Consider the following 12,614-nt stretch of genomic DNA (forward strand, 5'->3'; position numbering starts at 1 on the left):
GTCACTCGATTTGGTAATCCTACAAGTATGCCTTCAAAGTCAAATGCTAGGTTTGAAATCGTGCAACAATGTGTTGATGAAATTGTTGTTTCATTTGTCTTGGTAGTATATGGGGTCAAAATAAGCATTATGACACTTCAATCAATCCAGCTGCATCATCTTGACTGCCTGGTGGCTGTTCCAGTGGTTGAAATGTTGCAATCATAGGATGTCTCATTTATTTTGCTTTAGGTATGCCACAATTGTGTTCTTTTTTCCTCTTGCATTCGCCATAATAATAAGAACTGAACTCTTTTTCTTTTTTTGTTGTTTTGACCTGGGAGAAGTGGAAAAGTGACAATTCATATTGCCATTTTCTAGTGTCAGTTATTGTTGCAACTTTTATGGCTAACACGATATCAATAGATTGAACTTCTGTATGTTGGTTAATCTATCACTCGAACATATATGAATTGGTCATAAATGCTTAGCCTATAGAGAACGGAGAGGTCATATCTTCTTCAAATTATTGGATATAATACCACATTTTTTGTAATTTAGAATCCTGAGTACTCGTGGTTAGCCAATCCTTAAGAATTTTTCAGAACAAACTTCTAGTATTGCTTATGTCTGTTTAAGAAGGATGTGCATATTGTCATGGTTTTATGTGTCTTGAATGTGTTTATACTTATTCTATACTAAGGCATCATTCTAGAGCATCAATCAATATTATGCTGATGGAGGACATGTGAATAACTCAAAATTTAAGCAATTATCATGTCTATTTCATTTTATTGATAAAATGAGTTATTATGTGCAGTTGCATGCATCAATTCAAGGCCATAGGCTCATTTGGATTATGTCTTGATCAGGCATAGATATTGGTGCTAATGTCAGGATAATAGCAACATGTATTGTGTATTGGTGTTGTTCCTATGTCATAGAGTCTTGACACAGTTGGTATGTATGTCTCATGAATGTGATTTGAAGTTAAGTGTCAATGTAAATCTATCGTAGCTATTGTTTTTATTGTGAAGATTATTAGAGACGTTGACGAAATGGTATCAATGTCAATGTGTTGTTGGGGGTGTGGGGTGTTTGGTGGTGGCAAACTCAACTCTTTGACTAACGATCCCCAAATCAACTAACAATCACCTGCACACTAGAAACTATGGGTTTCTCCCTCAAGGTCACCTTCTTTCAACTCCTTGTGCTTGATGAAACTATCATGATCGGCCTTGCGTCGCGCTTGAGTGGTTTCCATACACTGTAGGGCCATTCGTTGTATCTCATCCAAGCATTCCAAGTTCAGGAGGTGGCGTTGCAGTGACTCATCATCTCCCCAGCGTTCTTTAATTGCCACTCGCAAAGAGGGCAATTCCAGTTCAACAAGGAAGACAACTTCTGTACCATATACTAATTGGAAAGGGGTATGTCCTATAGCTGCCTTATGGAAGGTTCTGTATGCCCAAAGGTCCTCTGTAAGTCAATCGTCCCAATCGCGATGATGTGCGGCAATCATTCTTGTCAGGATCGAGCAGAGGATACAATTGGTGACTTCAACTTGGCTATTGGCTCTGGGGTAGTAAGGAGTGGACTTGTGATGAAGTATTTTATATAGCTTCATCAATTCCTCCATGATTTTATTAAGGAAATGAGTTCCTCTATCACTTACCAGCTCGAGGGGACTGCCAAAACGAGTGATAATATTCTCGTACATGAACAGAGCTACATTGTTACCATCGTCCCCCTTCAGGGCTTTAGCTTCACACCACTTTGTGACATAATTCATACATACTAAGATGTATCTATTTTGCTTCCATTTTGTAGGTGGATCAATGGGACCCACAAAATCAATCCCCCACTTCTCGAATGGCTTTAGGGGAAGAATAGGTTGCAGTGGCATGGAACTTACTTTGGTGGGTTTCCCCATTCGTTGACAAGCATCACATCTTCTGTAGTAGTCATGTGCATCCTTGTGGAGGATTGGCCACCACTAGTATCCTGCTAACAGAGTATTCCTGGCTATCACTTCTCCTACAAAGTGTCCACCACATGGTTCATCATAGCATGCTTTCAATACTATGTCGATTCAAACCCCTGCATTACATCTTCGCAACACTTCATCTTTGCCTCTCTCGTATAGTGCACCATACCGAGCAAGGTGTAGGGGGTTGATTCTAACAAAAGCTTCTTCTTCTCACGGCTTGAGATGCCAGGAGGATATTGTTGAGTTACTAGGAGGTTGGCTATGTCTGCATACCAGGGAGCAACTATTTCAACTAGAAACAAGGAAGTATCAAGAAGGTGTGGATCATCCTGTTCCTCTTTTGCAGTTTGAGGGATCCGTGATGGATGATCGGTTAGGACATGGGAACAACCAGGCTTAGTGACCACTTCAAAATCAAAATCCTGGAATAGGAGCAACCATCTCATCAGTCATCCTTTAACATATGCTTTGTTCATTAGGAAGGAGAGGGCTTCATGATCCACATAGAACTTAAAATGCATTGACAATAGATAGTGTCGAAACTTCTCTAATGCAAACACCATTGCCAAGCACTCAAGCTCTGCTACTGTATAGTTCCGTTCCCTATCATGACCTTCCGACTTGCATAATATATTGGCTGATCTAATTTAGGGGGCCCTTTTGACATAGGACAACACCTAGCTCTTCAACTGATGCATCTGTGTGCACATGAAACTCCTTTGTCCAATCAGGAGGCTATAAGATAGGTGCTTGGATAAGGCACTGTTTTAGGGTATTAAAGGCTTCTTCACAGTCATCAGTCCAAAGAAAATCCGCATCTTTCCTTAGGAGCTTGTGCAGAGGGGCTGCCTTGGTTGCAAAATGTGCAATAAATCTTCTGTAGTAGACCACATGGCCAAGAAATCCCCTCAATTGCTTGAGGTTTGTTGGTGCTACCAAGGCGGCAATCTTCTCAATCTTTGTCTGGTCTATTGCAATCCCTTGTGCAAAGACAATATGGCCCAAAAGAACTCCCGATGAGACACCAAAGACACATTTGTCGGGGTAGAGAGAAATCCCATACTCTCGGCATCTATCAAAACATTGCTCTAGGTGTCCCCAGTGCTCATAGATTAAACTATAGACACAAAAGTCATCAAGATACACCTCAATGAAATCATGCAGATGATTCTAAAAAGCAACCATCATTACTCGTTGGAAGCTAGCAGGAGCATTACAGAGCCCAAATGGCATCACTCTATAGGCATAGGTCCCCCATTATGTGGTGAAGGTTGTTTTGGATTGGTCCTCTTCTGCAATTTGGACTTGGTTATATCCGCTGAATCCATCCAAGAGGGAATAGAGCTCATGGCCTGCCACTGTGTCCAACAGTTGGTTTGTAAAAGGGACAGGAAAATGATTCTTCTTCATCGTCGAGTTTAGCTTCCAAAAGTCCACACATATTTGAAGTTTCCTGTTCTTATTGGGTACTATCACAATGGGCGAAACCCATTCACTGTTAGCCATGGGATAAATGAAATTGGCTTCAAGAAGTTTCAATAATTCAACCTTCACCAGAGCAGAATAATTAGGATTCATACGCCTTTTTCTTTGCCTTACAGGTTTGGCATCAAGCTCTAGGTCAATGTGATGTTGGCATACTGTGGGATCAATCCCCTTTAGGTATTTATATGACCAAGAAAACATTTCTAAGTTCTCCTTTAGTAGATCTCAAAGGACCACTAGTTCCTCTTCTGGAAGATTGAGACCCACTTTCAGGTGAGGTTCAATACCATCAGTATCCAAGAACGTTACTTGCCTTTCACCTTCCACTTCACGGATAAATGTCCCACGGATTGTTTTTGGATAGAGAACTGACTCTTTCAAGGGAGTAGTGTCATCTTCTGATGTTCCACTAGAACTAGTGTCCTCCTTCTGAACAGATGACTCATTTGTCTGTTGAGATTGTTGAAAGGGTATCAGAGCTTTGTTTGCTTTTGTGTGAGTGGGGATTTCTTCTGGACTTCAGGATTCATCTTCAGAGGATGCGTCTAGGAATGTCACATAGCACGGACCTTCTAGAGGTCGTGGCTCTAAGGGCTTTGGCTTTTGTTGGCAAGGAGCATCATCATTATCTTTTCTCCAGACTGAACGGTCAGGGCGATAGGAGCCATTGGTGAACTTAATTTTTATGCCTTTGATCCATTGCTTATGTAGATTTTGTATACTTTGTGGTCCATTGGTGAACCCAAATGGAACCACGGTCATTCCCTTCAACACCCCGAGATCTTCGGCCTCTGAGGTCTCCGTAGGGACATCGACAAGATCATCCGCTATCAGAGGATCTTCTTCAATTGCACTTTCATCTCCTACTTTGTTTTCTTCCTCATTATGTCCATCCTCTTCCTCTGGAGGCTCTATCTCTGCTTCTGTAGAGGCTCTGTAGGAGAAGAACAGAACTTCTGTCTTTGCATCTGCTTCTGCTTCTACTTCTGTCTTTGGCTCTGTCTCTATTACTGTCTCTGCGAGTGATATGTAACAGGGAGAAAAGTACATCCATGCTTCCATCTCACTGTCAAAGGTGATTTTAGAAGTTAATTCTAGTTGAGGTAGGAGGTATTCTCCCATGGACAAGGACTTTGCTTCCCTTGGTAGTTGGCTTACAATGCCCATTGTTAGGGACTGTGCCTCTATTTTCTTTAGAAAGATCTGCTTAATAGCCTCTTCGTCTCCTGATGTACCATCTGTTACCTCGTTCGAGGAGTCAGTTATGAGTTCAATGGATGTGGATCCATTACCTTTTTGTGATCCATACAATTTCAACACCACTTTGTTGGGTCCTCTGCCTAGGGTTAGGGTTCCTTTGAACCAGTCCATTTTGGCTCTCGCTTCAAAAAGCCAAGGTCTTTCCAACAACAGAGGGTATGAGGTCCCATAAGAATTTGGTTTGACCACCAAATATGTCAGCCAATAGTCTCTCCCTGCAAGGGTTGTTTTTACGTATGGGAGGATGCCCAATGGTTTAATTCTGCTTTGGTCTGCCAATCTGATAAGCCACTGTGTAGGGTGAATTCTTGCAACCCTAAGTCCTTCATTGTCTAATCTGTCATTATGTTTACTGATGAGCCTCCATCAATCAATGCATTTGAAATAAATCATCCTTCTATCCATACACTAATCTCTGGGGTTCCAGGATCTAGGAAGGCGTTAGCTACATCTACTTCCTTTGCAGGTTCTACGGCTCTGTTGGACTTTATTGTTGTTGGGGGAGCAATCCTTAGTCTGCGTCTTCTTGTCAAGATGATTTTGAATTTATTTCAACAACTAGGAGACAGCATTAGCAATTGCTGGAATGTTAAGTTAGGTTTAAAGGTGTCTAGGTCTTTTACCAAGTCATAATCTTTCATAGGATCCATTGGCTTCTCTAGCATGTTGGGGAATGGGGCTACACCCATTTTCATCTTTCCTTTTTCTTCTAGCAATGGCAACATCAGCACTTCTTCTGTTTCTGGAGGTGCTTCTGCATCATCTATCTCCTGGACCTCTGGTCTTGTTTCTGGGACTGTCTCTGTGACTCTCTTTGGCACTACAATGCTCTGTACTGCACTGTTCTGTCCTGTATTGCTCTGTCCCTCTGTTGGCAAGTTGAACTTCATAGTCTTGGCAAGGGAGTTGTTCTCTTCTTGGGCAACTGATTCCTTCTTCTTGGTGTATGTGACAACAGAAACTTCCAACTCTACCAAATTGGAGGCAGGCTCTTGTACCTTCTATTGGCTATCAGTGCCATTGGCCTTTACAGGGGCTGGACTTGGACAGTCCTTTGCAGTGTGGCCTTCTCCTTTGCATCGGCTGTATAAGGGCTTGTAATCCACAGATCTTCTAGGGTTTGGACAATTCGGGGAGATATGACCCTTTTCTCCACACCTATAACATTCCACCTCTGATCTTTGACCACCGCCAAACTGTCGTCCTCTGTAACTTTGAGAGGGAAACCTCCTTGGACCGAAATTAGGACCAAATTCCCTAGGCTTTGGTCCAACATCCTGTGTTGTCATTTTGGACTCTAGCAAGTTGAATCTTGCATTTTCATATTTCTGTCTTTATTCCTGCATCTCTTTCAGAGAGCAAATATCCTTTGTATGGTTCTTTCGCAAACAATAGGAATAGAAGGCTCTAGGAATGGTTGGTTTTCGGGGTACATTCAGTGGCTAGATGTCCCGCTTGATGACACTTTTCACACCATGTATTAGAACGCATCACATCTCTCCTTGCTCCCGTAGGGGTGGATATATTGACGGTATTCACCTTCAGCGTCTGTACTGCTCTGTAATCACATCCATAAGCTCTTTCTTGATACTTGCGATTGAGTTGGATAAGTAGTCCTTCAGATTTTCACCTCTAAAGTACTTGTAGTAGGGTTTTGGAAAGCTTCTGTAATTACTACATACACTGGTTGGGTTGATCTAGAAGCTCCTCTATTCTGGTTCTAATTTAGAGCTCATGTTGAGACTTGGGATTGTTGATTCCAGTGGGTAGGGTTCTGCTATTGTTGAGTCACCATTGGAGGAACTATTTGAGGCCACTATTGTTGTGGTTGAACTATCATTTGAGGCACTGTCGTCTGTGGCGTCCATAGTGGATTAGGTGCATTATACTACGACACTGTTTGCATCTGGGGATAGGAGTAGGGAACTGTCCCTGGAACTGCATTTGGTGGGTATACCATTCCTAGCATGGGAGGAGATAAGACTCCTCTTCCTGGAGTCATTGACATCCTTGCTTCAACTTCGTCATACAATCTTGCACCTTCCACTCTAGCTTGCACATTTATTAGTCTTCTCAATTCTACGAACTTTCAAACTTCTAGTTGTAGGCCTCTGAGAAACACTCCTTTTTGGATACCTTCATCCAAATGATGGTTAGTCCATCTCTTCAGGATGGATTCCATTCGTGAGACATAAGCTTCTACTCTTTCTCTAGAGGACTAACTTAGGTTCATGAACTCCTCTCCCATCCGCTCTTCAAAACATTCACGCCTGAATTTAGTGAGGAAGGCCAACTCCCAAGTGCCAAAAGTTTCTGCTGCTTGTCTCTCATACCACTGAAACGCCGCGCCTTTGAAAGTGGCGGGGAATATTGCTAACCAATGCTCAGGGGTTCTGGCATTGTTAGCTACACATGCTACCATAAATTCTGCTACATGAAGATCAGGGTCTTCATTATACTCTCCCTTAAAAATTGGCAATGGGACTACATTTGCTGGCCTATCATCAATATTTCCAGGACGAATCTGACTAGGAAGGGGACCTTGAGTCACCATGGGGACTTTTGTAAAGAGTGCTTTTAGAGCGTCAAAGGAGGCTTCTATTGAGCTCATTCTCAGCCTTGATTCTTGCTTTCTCTCTTCTCACGTACCTCTGGACTCGTTCTAATGCTTGCCTCTTGATTGCATCATTCATCAGGGGCTTGGCTCCAACCAGTTGTTCAGTACTTAACAGGATAGAATTAGAGAGGGCTTCAGTCTCTAGGGGATTCTCTAGCCAACATCTCTTCTACTTCTTTTCAACATCTCCGAATTCAGCTTTCAAACCACTACAGAGGGGGATATATTCTGTTCTAAAAGTATCAAAAGTCATTCATCTTAGAATCGTTGTTGTGCCATTATAATAATGCCAGCTTCTGAGGGTTTCAACAGTATATATTGTGAAAAACACTCTGTCTACCAACTTCCAATGGGTTGCTAATTGGACAAATAGAAGATTTTCAGAACACCAAGCATCCCACGTATCTTGCTGTTGAGCATCCACGAACAAATTCCAACTCTTTTCCTTCTTGTTTTCGTGAACCTCCACTGACCACGACTCCTGAAGCTTCTTCACAATCTCCCACTTGGATGATGTCTCGAAAATTCTCAATGAATACCAAATCTTCCATGGATGGTCATTCTCTCTGCTTCTGCTCTTCAGTTTGTTCCCAAACAATTTGCCACCAAGATGCATGTCTTTGTTGCCTCAATAGGAAGAGGAAATAGTCCACCACATAGAGCATGCATCATGATGGTAATATGTTTTCGCCATTGTGGGATGAACTTCTTGTGGAAAATGTCTTTGGCAATAAGAATATCCAACTCTTTAGTGGAAGAAGAAACTTTGCAAACATCCATTGAATTCTCATTTTCTTGACAATGCCATTTTCTTCATTTTCAGCCTCTTCTAATGCTTGTTGATGGCAAAGTTCCCCGGCTGTGCACCAAAAACATGGAGCCCCAAGAGGAACACCAAGGAAAAGGGATTTTACTGTAAGAAAATCTGTATTGTAATATTAAACAAGCTTTTATTTCATTATTTTGATGACCAAAACAAAGAGAACAACAAATCTTCAGGCAGCATCATAGTACACATCTCCCACAGATTTGATAGAATCAACCATAATCTTCAACATCTTCATAGAATCCTTCAATAGAACAAGGAACATATAAGGGAATACACCATTTTTTAATGGAAATCAATCACATAGTATTCATCTTCAATGTCTTCATAGTTTTCTCTCTCAATCTCTCATATACAGATACACTGTTTTGATAGAATTGACTATCTCTAGCTCTCTCTCTCTCTCTCTCAATAGTACATCATCTCCTCATAATACTTCATAATGACTCTCAATAATCCTTCTTAGGTTATGGATGTACCTCCCAAGAGGTATGTCTGATGCGAAGAGGCACCAGAGCCACTACAGTGTCTCTTCATATCTCACTACTGTCACTGTCACTCCAGTCTTCTCTTCAGTCCTTCAGCAGCAGCTTCTTCCATTTGTTTTAGCTCTTTTGAACTTAGATTCATCCTTTCCAGAAGTTAGAAAACTTTTCCAAAGTCACACATACATTCTACAGAACACTTACAGAAGATCTACAGAACAGAACAAAATAGGAACATAGCAGATACAGAACAGAGATAGAGCAGAGACATAGGCTCTACAGAAGGTTTACAGAGGGTTACAGAAGGTCATCAGAGAACATCAAATCCTCATAACTCATACTAAAAAAATTCCAAACTACCAAAAACTATTCAATAAGCTTTCAAAAGATTTCAACCTTCATCAATCATCAATCCATGCTTCATTCAGAAGAAAATCAGAACAAAATAGAAGCTATACAGAAGGTATCAGAACCAATCAGAACCTCAACAGAACCTATCAGAATATCACAGAGCCTCATATTTCCACTAAAAAATTATCATGAGCTTCCAAAACATAATCAATATCATCCAAAACACTCTCAAACACTTCCATTAACAATCATACATCTTTCGAAATCTATCCAAAATCAATCATTGAGACCTCAAAAACAACAAAAATCAATCAAAATTTCAGTATTTTTCCACTCTCAACATTATGCTAAGAAGGATGATATTCAAAGTGGTAAATTGTAGCATGAAAACTATGCATCATCGTCATGACAGAATGAAGAAAAAAATGAGCGTCTGTTTGTTATGCATCATATGATGAATGTACTTACAGGAAATGGGACACATGATGATGTATGGTATATCGATTCAGGTGCATCTAATCATATGACTAGTCATGTTGAATGGTTTGAAGAGATGCAAGACTTACAGAAGCCAGGTTATCTGCAAACGGGTGATGATTCATACCACCCAATTTCACACATTGGAATGGTTCCCTTGTCCTTGTATGATGGCTAGACAAAGAGTCTGACAGATATATCACATGTGCCATTAATCACAAAGAACCTAGTGTCTATTGGCCAAATGGTAAAGTAGGGGTAGCAGGTTCGATTCAATTCAATGGTAAAGACTTTAATGACAAGTGCAGGTTGGTCGCAAAAGGAAGTAGAGTTGGCCGCATGTTCACTTTAGATGTTGGAATTCCTACAATGGATGTTGCTATGTATGCTAAAGGAAAAGGAGTAGTTGCGGATATTGAAATATGGCATAAACGTATTGGACATGCAAATGTGAAAAGGCTGAAATTAATATAGTCTAGAGGATTGGTTATAGGGTTTCCTTCATTTAGAGTTGCAGAATTGCATAATGTCTGTGAAGCATGCCAGTTTGGTAAGCAGGCAAGGCAATCCTTCTCGCATGACAGAGAAGTGAGTAGAAAAATACTTGATGTAGTGCATGCAGATGTTTGGGGCCCTACATAGAATTTATCTCTTGGTGCAAGTAGCAAATACTTTGTCACATTTATTGATGATTGTTCAAGGAAGTTATGGGTATACTACATGAAGGAAAATAGTGATGTGTTTAAGCACTTCAAATCTTTTAAGGCACCTGTTGAAACAAAAACATGCTTAAAAGTGAAGTGCTTGAGATCAGAAGGAGGGGGAGAGTACCTTTGTAATAAGTTTAGTGGCTTCTTGAGGGCCCATGGGATAAAGAGGCAATTTACTTACAGGTATACCCCACAGCAAAATGGGGTTGTAGAAAGAAAAAATAGGCATATTGCAAAAGTTGCACGGGCATTAATTGCTGAAAAGAATATGCCTAAACATTTTTGCTTTGAGGCTATCCATATTGCTATATACGTTATGAATAGAACTCCCACATCTTCAGTTCATGGGATGACTCTTGAAGAATGCTTTACTGGCAAGAAGCCCGATGTATCGTACTTGAAGGCATTTGGATGTGTTGCATATGTTCATGTGCCAGATGAGCTATGGAAGAATCTTGATCCAAAGGCAAAAAAATGTATTTTTATTGGATACTCTTTAGAGTAGAAGGGGTATCGTTGTTATAATCCTGTTACAGGTGAGTTCAGAGTGAGCAGGGATGCTATCTTTGATGAGATGAGTAGCTGGTATGCACTTACTAGTGATGTATTAGACGATGATAATAATCAGGACAGTTATGTGCAAAAATAAAAACAAGAATCAAGGAGTCTTAGTAGACAACAAACATCATCTGGTACTATACCTACAGTGAGCCCTTGGTCTGGAAGACTAAGGAGTAGCCTCACTTCTTCAGGTGGATCTATAAGTGTTGCAAGGAAGGACAAAGGAAAGAAGAAAGTGATGGATGGTAATGATGCGTTTACCAATCATTTGGGATTTGATGGAGATTCTAGTGGTTTGGAGAGTTTGGATGATGAGCTTGGTATTCCTTCAGTTAGGACACCAAGTGTATAGAGAGGTCATAGTAATGTAAAGGCTCCATTAAGTGATCTGGTGGTATGCAGATCTAGCAGGGTCAGATACCCTGTTAAAAGATTTGGCTTTGAAGTTATGCAGCTCGCCATTATGCTTATATGGTGAAACTATTTGAGGATGTTGAGCCCACTTGTTTTGAGGATGCTGTTGGTCATGCTCATTGCGATGTAACAATGAATGAGGATATGGCTGCATTAGAAGCCAATAAGACTTGGGATTTGGTACCCTTACCTAAGGGTAAGAAAGATATTGGCTGTAAGTGGGTTTACAAAGTCAAGCATAATGAATATGGTTTAGTTAGAAGGTATAAGGCTAGGCTGGTTGCAAAAGGCTATGCTCAAACATATGGCATAGATTATGAAGAGACATTCAGCCCAGTTGCTAGGATGGCATCTGTTAGATGTGTGATTTCCTTGGCAATAGCCAAAGATTGGAGCTTGCAGCAAATGGATGTTAAGAATTCCTTATTTCATGGTGAATTGCAAGAAGAAGTGTATATGGAGCAGCCAATAGGTTATGAGGATGTAGAGCATCCCACATATGTGTGCAAGTTAAAGAAGGCGCTCTATGGGCTGAAGCAAGCACCTAGAGCATGGTCTGACAAGATTGGAGAGTATCTTGTCAATATTGGATTTTGTATTTCTGATGCTCATCACTCACTTTATGTGAGAAAGGGAGATGTAGGTTTGGTCATCATAGTCATCTATGTGGATGACTTGATTATTACAAGTGACAGTGACAATGAGATTGCTGAAGTTAAGGACTTCTTGAAGAAGAAGTTTAAGATGAAAGATTTGGGTGAGTTGAGATACTTCCTTGGTATTGAGGTGATCAGATGTGATGATGGTATATGGCTAACCCAAAGGTAGTATGACTTGGATATGTTATCCAAGTATGGTATGACAGCATGTAAGCCTCTTCAATACCATTGGAGAAAAATGTGAAGTTGAGTGCCGACATTGGGGATGAGATAGAAGACCCTTATGTTCATGAGGATAGTAGGGATTTTGATTTACATGACTATTACAAGGCCAGAATTGAGCTACGATGTTGAATATAATGATGAAATTAATTTCAAATTTTTACTATTCCTTCTCCCCCAGCCGATGCATGGCTGGAGGAGAGGGAGTGCGGGGAGACGGGCTAGTAGGGCTGCATTTGGAAGGGAGGAGGGAAGAGGGCCATGCTGTAACAATCTAATTCTATCACGCGTGAATAGGGCTTTGGGATAATTCATTTTTATTAGATTAAGGTAAATTTATTATTATTATTCCCTCCTTCCCCCAGCCGACTCTCGAGCTGGGGGAGAGGGAGGGAAGCATGGAACACTAAGCTCCTTGCTAGAGCCTGAAGCAAGGGGGATTCATGCCTCTTGACACGTAGAGAGGGAGGATCTCCCTTCCCTCCCCCTATAAAAAGCCAGTCTTAGTGACGCTGAGCAAGGACGGGGAAGAATGAGGCACTGCGACACAACGCTAGCTCTTGCAGTGAAGGAACGAA

The sequence above is a fragment of the Lygodium microphyllum genome, chromosome 8, assembly GCF_053477565.2.
Source record: "Lygodium microphyllum isolate KBCC chromosome 8, Lygodium_microphyllum_v1.1.10, whole genome shotgun sequence".
NCBI lineage: Eukaryota > Viridiplantae > Streptophyta > Polypodiopsida > Schizaeales > Lygodiaceae > Lygodium > Lygodium microphyllum.